At 37.7% G+C, this 14,257-nt stretch overlaps 1 pseudogene; it reads right to left on the reverse strand.

Moving 5' to 3' along the window:
* Positions 1-8,477: 8,477 nt before the first annotated feature.
* On the reverse strand, positions 8,478-8,577 carry LOC122100622 (annotated as a pseudogene).
* Positions 8,578-14,257: the final 5,680 nt, after the last annotated feature.

Here is a 14,257-nt window from a genome sequence, read left to right on the forward strand (position 1 = left end):
ACGAGTTGGTTCCCTTGCCTAATTTTTACTTCTGAGTGTCGGAGCAAGTCCTGCATTCTTCAGGTTCCCATGTGAGAGACCCGATGGATTCTCTTAAGAATCCCCTTGCCCAATCTTTGTGGCAAGGTAAGTTTCCCCTCACCTGTTTTCCACCAGTCATTATTTCCTTCTCTGCCTGGGGGTTTATAGGCCTTGGGAATTTTCTTTATCCACTCCAAGTCTTCTTGGGAATACTGAGGCTCAGGAGGCAAAGCTCGTGGCCCTGGGTCTACTAGAGTCAGTACTTCCGCTCTGGGCTGGAGGACTGCCTCCTTAGCTGCCTGATCAGGCAAGTTATTTCCTTTGGTTATTGAATCAGTTCCCTTTTGATAGCCAAGGCAGTGCATAATGGCAATATTTGCTGTTTCCCATAAGGCCCAGATGAGGCTTAAAATTTCTTGTTTGTTTTTAATAGTCTTTCCCTCAGCTGTCAGCAGCCCCCTCTCTTGGTAAATGGCTCCATGGACATGCACGGTGGCAAAAGCATACCGACTGTCTGTGTAAATGTTTAGTCTCTTCCCTTTTCCCATTTGTAGGGCTTTTTTTACTGCCACTAGCTCTGCTCTTTGTGCAGATGTTCCCTGGTGGAGTACTTCTACCCACATTATCACAGTGTCCGTGGTGACTTTTGGGCCCTCATACCTTTTTCCATCTCGAATGAAACTGCTGCCATCTGTGAACCTGGTATGCTCAGCATGCAATAGTGGCGAGTCCAACAAATCTGTCATGTTTTCCTTGGCCTGGTTTCTCTTTTCATGCTCCATTTTACGTTCTCTGTCCTTCCTTTCCTGACTTTGCTCCTCTGTTTCTCTTATTGTAAACCTTTTCTGCCACGTCTACTAGATCCCTAATAGACTTTTCACCAAGGCTGTCTAGAGCCTGCAACTTTATGTCTGGTGCAGTTTGACTTATATAGGCAAACATAATCATCTGTGTCGACTCCTGGGTCTCAAGTTCATATGGGGTATATTGATTAAAAGCTTCCATGAGACGCTCAAGATATGCTGTTGGACTTTCATTTATTCCCTGTCTTACATCATAAACCTTGGCTATATTAGTAGGTCAGTAAGCCGCCACTTTGAGACCTGCCAACAGAGCCTGGCGGTAGATGAGGAGTGGCTCCCTACCTTCAACTATATTGTAGTCCCATTTTGGTCGGATTTCAGGAAAATAGGCAGTGATCAGGGCAGGATCGGTGATGGGCGCTCCTGTGGGGCCACGGATATGTTTCTGGCCCGTCTCTCAGATACAGTCTCTCTCTTCAGTGGTAAAAAGAACCTGTAAAAGCTGACTGCAATCATCCCAAGTGGGCTGATGAGTAAAGAGAATAGTTTCAAGCAAACAAATTAAATCCTGGGGTTTCTCAGAAAAAGGGGCATTTTGGATGTGCCAATTTTATAGATGACTGGTAGAAAATGGACACTATTGGGTTGCTGTTGACCATCCACATCCACAGTACCTACGGCGTGTAAGGAAAAAACAGCTGCATTAGATGGGGGGGTTGATCCTACTGCGGCGTCGAGTGACTGGCCCCTCAGAAACTTTAAGGGCAGTTGCCAAGTGTTCTATAGCTCCCTCCTCCTCTTGGTCATTCTCAGGTTCTGCAAAAGGAACCTGGGAAGGGGAGCATGGGTGAGGAAACATTTCTTCTTCCAAGTTATCTCCCTGAAAAAACAGTGGGTACACTTTCTTTTCCTCTTTTTTAGTTTCTTTTTGTAAGTCGAGGAGGCTAGATGGAGTGTTGCCCATGGTTTCCAGTCCTGTCAGTCATAAAGTACAAAAGACAATAAACAGTACAAACAAAACACATGCAAGCCTGACAGTTACAAAAAAAAAAAAGCTTACAAAGTGGAGATCTCCCAAGTTGGTCTGCTGACTCCTGTCATGGTGGGGATCCATACCCATGCCCCACAGCAGGAGTAGAACCACAGTGGGCGAGTTGGGCCTTGGTTAGGAGGGTCTCTTGGTCAGTTCAGGCCCCAAACCAAACCAACCATTGCCCCACAATTCACACACCGAGGTTCCAAGGACCCCCACCCCCCGCCCCACAACGGGGTTCCAAGGACCCCACCCCTCACGGTGGGGTTCCAAGGACCCCTGCTCCATACAGCAGGGTTCCCCCTCCCCACAAGAGGATCTGCGACGTCTCTCAGTTCCTCCAGGGTTGTCGTGCAAGTGGGTCCACTTTGAAAGCCCTTTACAAATTTGAGGGGATATCCTCACAAGGGAAAATGAAAGTAAAACAGACAAACGAGAGGACAAGACAAATTAACAAAGACAACGCTGTTTTCCCTTTGGAGTATGAGGTCTCGGGAGTCTTTGGGGGGTATCTCAGACGAACCCCACTAATATGTTATGCCATGGTTGCAGGACCCCCTCCCAGCAAAAAGACCACTGAGAGTCAGACTCTACAGCTTTTTTATTTAAACGGGCTGCAGCTTGGGCCTCGTCTTACACTCTGACACAGTGGAGCCTAGGAGGAGAGCCCCGACCAAAGGATTTGCAGGTCTTATAAAGGCACACAATCAACCAGGTATTTGGATTACCACCACGTGTTGCTTTGCTAGACAGAAACAAGCAACAAGTGGTCACTGCCTCAAACTTTAACCTTTCATCCCTTCAGGAGTATTTTAACTGCCACTTCCATGTGTGTGAGGTGTGGATGGCCAGCTTCACTTGTCCATTGGTATCATGGTCGATGAGCTCTTTCATCTGGTATTGATTGATGATCTCTTCATTCAAGAATATGGAGGATGATTCTTTGTATTCTTCCATCCTTCTGCTATGATGGCACGTAGCAAGTCTACCTAAAATTAACTAAATAAAATAATGGAAACCCAGAAAAAATAAAAAGAAATACCAAAACCAAACGACAACTCACCCTCCCAAAATCAGAAAAATAATGAATTTTGTTTGAGTCAGTCCAGCGTGTCACCAATCAAGAGCTCCTAGATGTGTAAACTGACATAGGTTGGAGCACAGTGGCTTCCTATATACACTGCATGACCTCTCAAAACGGAGCTATCACAGCCCATCATAGTGACATATATGACTTAGGCTTGTGATTACCTCAGGATAAGAATAAAAGAGCAGTGAAGCATAGAGGACAGACAGAATTTTAACTAGCTACTCATAGGCTGAATCAGCTTAGGTAGTTACTCAAGAGGCTGAGATCTGAAGGCCACTGTTCAAAGCTAGTCAAATCATGAAAATACATGCGATTATCTCCAAAAAACCAGAAGTGGAACAGTGGCTCAAGTGGTAGACCACTACCTTTGGGCACAGAAGCTTAGGAATAATGCCTACGCAATATCAAGCCTCAAGAATAATGAATGTATGCATGAGCACATGCACATGTGTGTGCGCGTACTCGCAAGAGCATGCACAAACACACAAATGAATATTTCAATGTGAAGTTCTTTAATTTTAACCTTGCTGTACTTTATTTCCCTGTATTAGTTTACAAATTAACAAAATCAGCTAAGCACCTATTTACATACAACTCATGTTTCTCTAAAGTCTACTCTCGCTTTGGAAGCCTGCTTTTATTTGACCCAAAAGTAAATTATTCAGGAAGTCAATTCGTCTCTCTCAAGTCTGTTGTATTAGATGATTTTTAGGTTCCTCCTAGGAATATGATTTTGTGTAATCCTGCATCAAGCAGCATATTTCTTTCACGAGAAGGGAAGACCCTGTCAAACAATAACAGGTTTTTCTCCTCCTGGCGAGCATCTGTAGTTTTACTAACTTCATAAAATTCATGATCTGTCTGTGTATGCCAAAGACTGCTGTGCAAATAAAAAGACCCTTCTCAAAACTTAGCATTTGTATACTATTCATAGGTATGAGGTGTTTAAATATTACTGAAATTTCTTTGGAATAAATAATATTCATCTTGACTATCTTGAGAAAGAAGAATTGGTTTCTCAGCACTTTAGGTAAGAACATGAGTGAAAGAAACAAAAGGAAAAGTGAAGAACAATAATCCATATATTCAAATGAAACAAAACAACCCAAGAAAACATAAATTAATTCAGTACTGAAGAACCTGCAGAAAATGCAAATATAAAAAAAAAACTATGACAAGCTTATGAATATCCTGACTACATGGGAGTGAACTGTTGTAAGGATAGTGCTTAAAGCCCAGACTGGACAGAAAGATCTGTACACAATGCCATGCACCTGTTATTTTAAATTCCAGGAAGAATAACATAAAGTGTACTGAGCCCAAAATCAGATACAAGTAGGAAGCCAGATTCTATCTGAAAAATAATCAGAATAATTTAAGTCTGAGGACATGACAAAGTGGTAAGAACAACCATTTTGGGGGCACAAGACACTCAATTCAAACTCTAATATTATGGGTATTAAAGAAAAAACTATGATTTTAAATAATTGTAAGATTTGAGTATTTGAGTGGAGAAAAATCCATGAGAGAGATAGAATGAACCCACATTGCAATACTTTCTACTTAAGTGATAATGTTTTGTGGTACTTCAGACAAAACAGTTACCTTGCAAATGAGTATGGATGTGCACTTGGGTGATGGAAATACTCTGCTTACACAGGGGTAAATTAAATAGATTTTTTTGGGTAGATTGTACTTCTTGAACTAAGAGCCTAGGTGATGTCCCTGAGCTTTTTCTCTCAAGGCTACCACTCTACCACTTTCATCCACAGTTCCAATTCTGATTTTCTGTTGGTTGTTTGGAGATAAGAGGATCATGGACTTTCCTGCCCAGGATGGCTTCAAACCACAATCGTCAGATCTCAGCCTCCTGAGTAACCAGGATTCCAGCCATGAGCCATCAATGATTTTAATAATTTAGTAAATTGTGCAGTTACAGAAGTTATAAATTATCTTTATAACCTGTGTAATATATGTGTGTATGTATATATCAATGCATACGGATAGAAATATTTTAGCATATTTTTGTATCTACAATAGATTTGTGAAATCATCCTACGTTATAAAATAAAATGGTAGCCGGGTGCCTTTGGCTCATTCCTGTAATCCTAGCTACTCAGGAGGCTGAGATCTGAAGATTGCAAGTCAAAGCAGACAGAAAAGGAAGTCTGACAGATTCTTATCTCCAATAAACCACTCAAAAACCGGAAGTGGCACTGTGGCCCAAGTGGTAGAGTGCTCGCCTTGAGCTGAAGAGCTGAGGGAAAGCACCCAGATCCAAGTTCAAGCCCCACGACAGATGAAAAATAAATAAATAAAAATAAAATAAAATGGAAACAAAAGTTAATAAGGAGCAAAACAAAGGGAATTGTCACACGTTTCTTGTTGTTGAATGTAATATGAATTGTGAGAATCAGTTTGGCAAAATCATCTGTATTTGAACAAAATGGATAATAGCTATTAAATCCAATTAATCTATTTATCCATATTGTGCATCCTCACACATGAATGTCAAAATCAAACCACAGTTTCTGCCTTTGTATTTAACTCACCTGTTATAAGTTAGAGGATAGATGAAGTAATCAAATAAAGATTAAAATAATAGTAAGTGAGGCTATGAGTTAGAGCTGAAAATGATTTTAAATATGATAATAGCTAATTAAATTGCATATTTCTTACCTTTACACTATTGTCATATCTCTCATTCCCACATTAGAAAAGTACATAGAAGTTTCTCACTAAATAATATGTACAATTATGAAAAAAAGTATTGAAAAAATATGGGCACCGTGTGGTTTTAGCTTATTGTGACCTGTAGGGGGTAGTGTGTTTTTGAGGATTTGCAATACGTTCTAATGGAGATGAAGAGAGGGATATGCTTATTCTGGAAAACTGGCTAGAAGATTGTTCCCAGAAAGATAGTGATGAATTCTTCCAAAAGGTTACAGTAAAATCACTTTCACGACCATGTTCACTGCTGCACTATTCACCGTAGAAAACTTATGGAAACAGCCCAGATGCCCTTTGGCAGAAGGATGGTTAGAGAAAGTGTGGCACATATACACAATTGTATTGCACCCATCCATTATGAAGATTGTTACATTATTTGCAAAGAAATGGATAGATCTAAAAATATGTTAAGTAAACTAAGTCAGAGACACACACACAAAGGACCCATGTTCTGTCTCATATTTGGAAGATAGAACTTTATACAAGTTTTCACAGCAATATTAACCAAAGCATGCTATTTGCAGAGGAGAATTTAAAAGGTGTATTTTCTTATAAAATTGAATTTTTAATCCAACAAAATGAATACCAGGAAACTATCACTTAAGTTATGAGGAAAATTCAAAGGGAAGGATTAAAAAGAGTTATGGAGTAAGAGAGTGAAGGCATAATATTCAATACAGATAGTATGAAAGTAGAAAAAATTAAACTGGGGTGAGATTTGGAAGGGTGTGGGGAAGTTATGTAAAGATCCATTGTACATAAAAACTGATTTGTGGAATGGAAATTCCCTTGTACAATTATTTAAGATAATAAAAATATAATTAAAAACAATGGAGACACTTTTTCTTAAACTGTGTTCTCTTAAACCATGAGTCAATATAATAGTTTCCTCCTCAGAGATGTTCTTTGCAGGTATTTTCCTCACAGTAACAGAAAAGTGATCAATGCAATGTATATCAATACATAACTTTGCACATCATAAAGAGACACACTATAAATTCTATTTCCATCTCTTTTAAAAATAAAATTGTTTGCTCTATAAATTGATCAGAGGCATGGATATTGTGGCTAGTTAGTGCATTACACATGTCTCTCTCTTCCTCTCTCTCTTTCAAGGTTCTCATAGATAATATGATTGCTCCATAATTATCCTAATTTATTTTGCTTTTATATTTTTGGTTGCATCATTTCACTTTCTGCTCTGCCATTTCTCAAATCATTTACATAGAAGGTATTATTTCCTATTTTCTCATTCCTAGAATAAGCTGCACATGAAGACACCACTGGTCCTCATTTTCAGTCTGTACCTTTTAATACGGAGGAAAATCTTTCCTCTGCTTTCTATCAATTCTCTACTCTCCAGTTAGAATATTTAGAATAGTAAAAATGGAAAAAGAGAAAACAAATCATGGTGAAAAAAAAGATGCAGAAAATTCACCAGTTTTTTCTGACTAGTTCAACCAATGTGAACTATTGGGGAAATACATGGACACCTCATTCCAACTGGTACTCAAAGTCTCTGGTTAGGCAATTCTGATGAAGACAAGGAACAAGATGAAAAAGTGAGGAATGGTATCATTTGCAAAAAAAAAAAAAAAAAATGGAGAAGGATCCAAGCAAATTTCTTCTTTGGGCTGCCTAAATTAATCGGCTTGCTACAGTGTGGAGAAATCTTTCCAAAAAGGCCACTCGTGTGAATACTAGGGATGAAGATGAGTATACCGCTCTTCATCAGGAAGCCTACAGTTGACACTGAGACATTGTCCATGAGTTGGTGGCTCGAGGTAGATATTCATGCAATAACTGTGAATGGCTGGACACACCTGCACAGTGCTTATACGTGGAATAATACCAGTGTGGCTTCTTTATTACTTCATCATGATGCAGATACCAGTGTCTAAACTAAAGGCCTCTTGACCCCCTTGCATCTTGCTGCTGGGAATAGAAACAGCAAAGATACGTTTGATCTCCTTCTGTTGAACCATTATATTAAACCAGGTCTGAAGAACAACTTGGAAGAAACTGCATTTGATACTGCCAAAAGATAAGTATGTATGACTACCTCTTTGAAGTTGTGAAAGGCTGTACAAATTGTTCTCCTACGTCTTAATGATTTGGTTAAGTTACTTAAATTTCAAAAATGCCAGTCCATCCTTTGTCTCTGTACAAAATATTTTCACAATACAAAGCAACAGCAATATCTTACTTTAAAAATTCATGGATTCCATGGTATTCTTCCAAATGAATTGCCTGACTTTGATTTCAAAATATATTCAAGAGTTGTTTGTGTACATCTATAATGATTTCTGTAGAGCTTGTGATTTTTTAAATCAGAAATAATTTTAACGTATCTGTTGAAATGAGTAGTACAGAAACTAAAGATATTTCTGGTGCTTGTCTGAAGAAAGTATATTTTAACATATTCTGTATTTTGTTTGTAAGATGTCCATAATCTATTTCATTCTTTCCTAGATATAATACTTTGAATACTACATTGTTATATATTATATAAATTCATTAATAAATGTGTCCTTACAGATTGCATTCCATATAAAAACAGTTTAAGATTTTTTTTTCTCCTAGGTCCTTATAGTATTTTATTTCTTTGGGATAAAATTAAAATGTTATCTAATTTCAAAGTTTTGTAAAGTTATGCTATGTAAAGACCTTTCTAAGGTGAAGATGTAATACACTGATGCCAAACTAACTTTTAATTATATGAATCGCATGTGTTGTTACACTTGTATTTTTGTAATCAACTTTTTAATAACTGTTTTTCATTTCTTGCATCTGAAGAATGAAAAATATGGAATACTTCGCATATTTTCAGATCATCCCTGTCCAAGTGGCATGTTAATCTCTATATTGTTGTAATTTATGTATACGTGCTGCCGAAGCATGTAGTATCCTGTGAATTTAAGTAGTTAATGATGCAATCTTTATACAGGCATATATCCTTGGTTGCCTATTTGTAACAAGGAAACCTTATTGTTACTAACAATGCTATTGATCTTATTTCTCTGAAATTCTGTGTATAGTGGAAAAAATATATTGTTCGGTAGATTGCTCACACTTGCAATTATTTTGCCAATGACTATTTTAAGTCTTTTTCATTTTAAATTTCATCATACTTTGAAGCCTTTATAGCTAGATTCAAAGATATGGCTTTTCAAGTACTTATTTATCAACTGAGTTAGCTTTGTGGAGCTAATGGATTCAAAGTAAGCCTTGCTGAAGAGCTACTTCTAAAATTTTGCAGCTTAAAATTTCCCAAATGAGGTCTTACTGGCACAAATGTCTACTGGCCCTTTACCCTTCTTCCATGTAGTAACAGACCAACCAGAATATCTTACCCTGACAGCAAAGATTATCTTACTGGAAAAAAACTAATCTTAGTTACAAGGGATCATGGAGAAATAAACAGTTCTGACTAGAAAGTATTTTATCAAAATATAATTGTTTATTATACCTACCATTTCAAAAGTAGCTAAAGCCAAAAAGGTGAAAAAATTGTTCTTATGCATGATTACCTAATGTCCTGACCTGTCTACCATCCAACCAGGCAGGAACTTACAATACTGAATTTCTATCACCAAATATTTCCATAGCTCCAGGAGAAGTCCATATTTTTTCCTTGATATTAGGCCTTAAATTGGTAATGTTTTAATCTCAGTGTTTCCTCTTGCCTCTAGGCTGTAAATCTACAAATGGTAAAGCTTTAGTTCTAACTCTACCAAACTCTGAGGTAGAGATAATGGAATAATACTGTAAAACAGAGTTGCCTTTGATACCCTAACCACAACAGAACAATGAAAAACATTCCTTATATTACATATAGTTATATATTTTATATTTATATGTGCTAATTTTATGTTTCACACAATGAAACTTACTAGAATTAATCGATAATTTGACAAATAAATTGATATTTATTACAATAAACAGATTGGAATATAAATAATTAAGTTTAGAATATATATTAGAATATAAGAAGTATCAATGCAATGTCTTCGATATAAACTTGTGATACCTTCTAAGTGTTCTTAGACTCCTGAATTCACATGGCAAAAAAAAATGTTGTTTTCCTTTAATATGTAAGGGATTTTACTCTGCTGCTCTGTATATTGTTTTAACTCGCTGGACCCATAATGGTTTTCTCCATATTTCTGATCATACCTAAATTTTGCTGATATGATGTCCAAAAGGTATTATTCTTCTACAAGACCCACGCGTCCTAGGATCCCAGGTCCCAGTTATCTGCATCATCAGATAACAAGGGCAAGTCCTCATACCTAGGCCCATGCCACATGCCAAAAGAAAGTAATTGAAGACTCATCTCAACTTCTCATTTCCTATAATAATGCAGGGCCCCAATTACATAGGATTTAGCAGTAAGCAATTGTGAAATGCAAGGCAACTTAAAATGAAAGATGAGATCACAAAATCTGAGAGAAACTTCTGTAATTCACACTTTCAATTTACAGATGACCAGGCCATATTAGTGAACAAGATCACAAATGTCACAAGAATATTTTTAATACCCCTCTCCTAATGATTAATGAAAGATTTCAGTCCAGTATAAGTAGGCCAAAAAATAGTTCCTCGAAGGATAGATCCATAATTTTTCTACCAAGGCTAGGAAAACTTGACTTAGAAGTCAAATATAATTCAGAAAAACATTAATTGAGAAGATCCTTAGTGCTTCAAAACACTGGTACTTCAGTAAAACTTGGTTATGTAGTATAAAAAGGTTGTCATTCTCAAACCAATGGTAACCTATATTTAATCTCCTGAAAATATATTCCTATTCAAATAATTTTTTAGGGGGTCCGGGCATGGGGCCTGATCTCTGAGCCTGGGCGCTGTCCCTCAGCTCTTCAGCTTAAGACTAGCACTCTACCACTTGAGCCACAGCACACTTCCAGATTTTTTTCTTTTTGGTCATGTGATGCTGGGGAATTGAACACAGGACCTCATGCATGCAAGCAAGTGCTTTACCACAGAGCCACCTTCCCAGCGCCTCAAATAAACTTTTTAAAGGCACATTCGCCAAAATAACATTTGACGATTAGATGATACTTAGTAACATTACAAGTTTTTCAAGTGAAAGGAGCAAGTTAAAATAGAGTTGATTTATTATCCAGCACTAACACCAAACAGGTTCAACTATTCCTTAAATTATAGAAATAGTAGCCCCCACCATTTGTGTTGTTCAGTAGATGCCTTCCAGAAATGTGTTATATAGATCAGCCTTCCATATTTCAAGCCTAAACTTTAGCTAATAAAGTAAATTTCATCAAATAATAAGGTACATTTTAAAAGATCACGAATAGTTGCCTTATCATGTTGTTTGATGTTTTCCTTAAGAAATATGACTTTAAGTCTTGAATATGGGTACTCATCAGAGATGTGACAAACATAAAATCTGTCTTCTATTTCTATCATATTCCTCCACAGTAATAAATTTTAGTTTTCTTCTTTTCCCAAAAGTTATACATAGTAGAGAATATTATCCCATGTAAAATAAAATAATCACAAAGGATTGTACAAAGCCATTTATAAAAACTGGTAGTTAGGAAAGCATTCTAAGCCATTTTTAAACTTTCTTGTTGACTAAATATTAATCTTCCCAATGGATGAGAATAAAATCATGTATAGGTGCTTCACGACTTCAGTCTTGCAAATTGTTATTGCAGATGAATTAATTATGGAAATATGAGCTGATATCAGTTCAAGTATGTGCAGGATAGAAATGCCATAGAATGTATATAAACCTGTCAAAGTATGAACAGACAGTTTAACAGAATGACTATCAAAAAGTTGAGACCAGAGAAGAATATTAGTAAAAACATAGAATGAATGAAAAATGAAAAAGTGGCAAGTACAACTAGAATACTCAATGTACACATGTGATAAAGGAAGTGGTAAACCTGAAATAAATCTTGGAGAAGGGATTGGTTGAGAATGATAGAAGGAGTGACTCTGATCCAGGAGCATTGGACAATTACATGGACATATTTAATTGTAACACAATTGCACAACCTTTTGAAATTTAGTTAAAAACACAACAAAAACCAAACACACAAAAATCACAACCAAACAGCAACCTCTAGAGAGTATGAATATGACCTCTCAAAATTTTAAATAGTTAATCAAGGGCAGTATGGGAAAAGCAAACCAACTGTTCAAAGAGGGCAGTTTGGGGTAGGGGAGAATTTTGAACAGATTTAAATAGATTGTCTAAGGTTATAAATCACTTACATCTGCAGCAAATATTTTCTAATGGGAGATCTCTTTGTCTGAACTGGATATTCCAGTCCTGAGATACATTTGATAGCTGGTGCATATAGAATGGAAGAAACAAGATCAAAACTCATTACTCCGTTGGAGAGAAAACAGTACTCTATGTTTTCTCTCTTCTCTCTTTACTACTCTTTTTCATACTTTTCAGTCAAGTGATTTTGAATTATATCTTTCCTTCTTTGTTTTGGCAAAGTAATCGGTCAAAGTAATTCACTAAAGATTATTTGCCATTTTTTCTATTACGCTGTTTACTTGTCCAAGCGAATCCATTAAACTTCCCTCTTGCATTTGGTTGCCACGAAAACCCAACATCTATGATAATGAGGACAAACTCTCATGTAAAACGTTGTCTCCAAAGAACCAGTTGAAGAAGCTGTGATCAGAGTTCCGGGAAGATGGTGGAGGAGAAGCTGGAATCTGAACAAGCTCTCGCATAGAAAGCAATTTTAGAGTTCCAGTTAACAGTCCTAAGCCAGAGAATCACACCAAGTGTGCCATCACAGGACAGAGAGTTAGACAAGAGAGGGGAAGCCAAGACAAGGAGACACATCTGAGCGCGTGCCAGCAGCCGCCACAGCGGCGACAGGGTCGCAGCAGCGACCGCAGCCGCGGCCATACCTGAGCGCTCACACAGAGAGTCCGGGACGAAGGAGCCAGACGCAGCTGGTGAGAGGATTCTACTCAACACCAGCAAGAACCTACAAGGAGCGGACAATTTCATCCTGCAGTTTGCAGACCAGAGACGACCCAGGATCCAAGACTCGGCGTGAGTAGAAGCCCGACGTCCTCACTCCTTCTCAGGGAGCAGAGGAGGGAAGGCCACCCTGCCCCCCCAGCACTGGTGATCTCCATCTTGGATACCGACAAAGCTCGGAGGAGCTGCTAGCTCCAACTCAGGTCTTGGAATAAAATGAGTCATTTAACAGGTCACAAGAACTTAACGGTGAAGTGACCTGCCAGACTCAGCTCCATCCAGGGAAAAGTCACCCAGCTCAGGCACCAGCCATTGGAGTGGCTTTCCTCACTGGGTAACCAGAGCCAGAGGCTGCCCCTCCCTCTAGCAGCCTCCACAATCAATTGAAAAACAGCAACCCTGAGAATGGCTCCAGGGTGGGCTCTGAATTTTTCACAAAATAGCCCCAGGGAAAAGCTACTGTTTGTTGAAAGGCCTCAACCCTACCAGAACCTAGCCTCATCACCCCTCTTTTGTGATTCTCAAAGCAGATCACCCTCCCATTAAACTAACCTGGGAGGGGGATCTCAAAATCTTGGGTAAAGCAGAGCATTTTTCTGCCTGTTCGAACAAACTGACTTAAGAAACCAATCAAGCCACAGGACCTCAAGCTGACCAGAGACTCCAACAAGAGGCTGGTTACAGACAAAAGGGAGATACAGGATTCTTCCTACCCCTCCCAAAAAAATAAAAAAAAAAATCAAAGAACTTTTTTTTCTTTTCTTTTTTTTTTTTTTTTTTGGTACCTTATATATATAAAAATTTTTTTTCCTTTTCTAAAACTTCTATTAATCTTTAATTTTTGCCTTTTTTGAAAAAATAATTGTTTTCCAGTAACTTTTTTTTCCTCTTATAATTTTTATTTTAGGAATACGTGAATGTACGTTTTCCTTTTTCTTGTCTTCTCTCTCTTTTTCTTTCTTTCTTAATTATCTTTTTGTTTTTTGTCTAGCTCTACTGAACTTCTGATCTTTTTTTTTCTCCCTTTCTTATCCTTTTCACCTTTTCCTTTCTTTTGTTCTTCTGTATGTGACTTAACTCTTGTCCTGCACATCCTCAGATAAACCCATAGTTAACTAGTAGACCCTATCCCCCATTGTGTACACACTTAATCCATAAATTTATTACTCAATCCAAAACCTCTGAGACTTAAATTCCTTAATAGCAGTACTACCTCTTTATACCTATATAATATTTTAAGCATTTTTTAAGTTTTTCACATCTCCTCTATCTCCCTCCTGTTTTCTCATTATATTCAAATTCCTCTCTAAATAGATGGTCTTTCAATCTCCATAACTATATTAATTTTTACGTTTCTAATTTTTTTTTCTGGTCTCTTTTCATTTCTCTTTCCCTTTCTTCTTTTTTCTCTCCCTCTCTACTTGCATCCTACCCAGCCTATTTCCTGCATTGAGATGAGGACATAGTTAACTCTCCCTGTGCCTCCCCACACTAATCTATTCCTAATTTTTACCCACATCTCTCCCTAACCCTAAAAATTTCTGGTTTTCCAAATTCTTCTCTGCGGTTCGAAGCCCATTAAC

The sequence above is a fragment of the Dipodomys spectabilis genome, unplaced genomic scaffold (assembly GCF_019054845.1).
Source record: "Dipodomys spectabilis isolate Male_0828 unplaced genomic scaffold, ASM1905484v1 ptg000589l, whole genome shotgun sequence".
NCBI classification, from domain to species: domain Eukaryota; kingdom Metazoa; phylum Chordata; class Mammalia; order Rodentia; family Heteromyidae; genus Dipodomys; species Dipodomys spectabilis.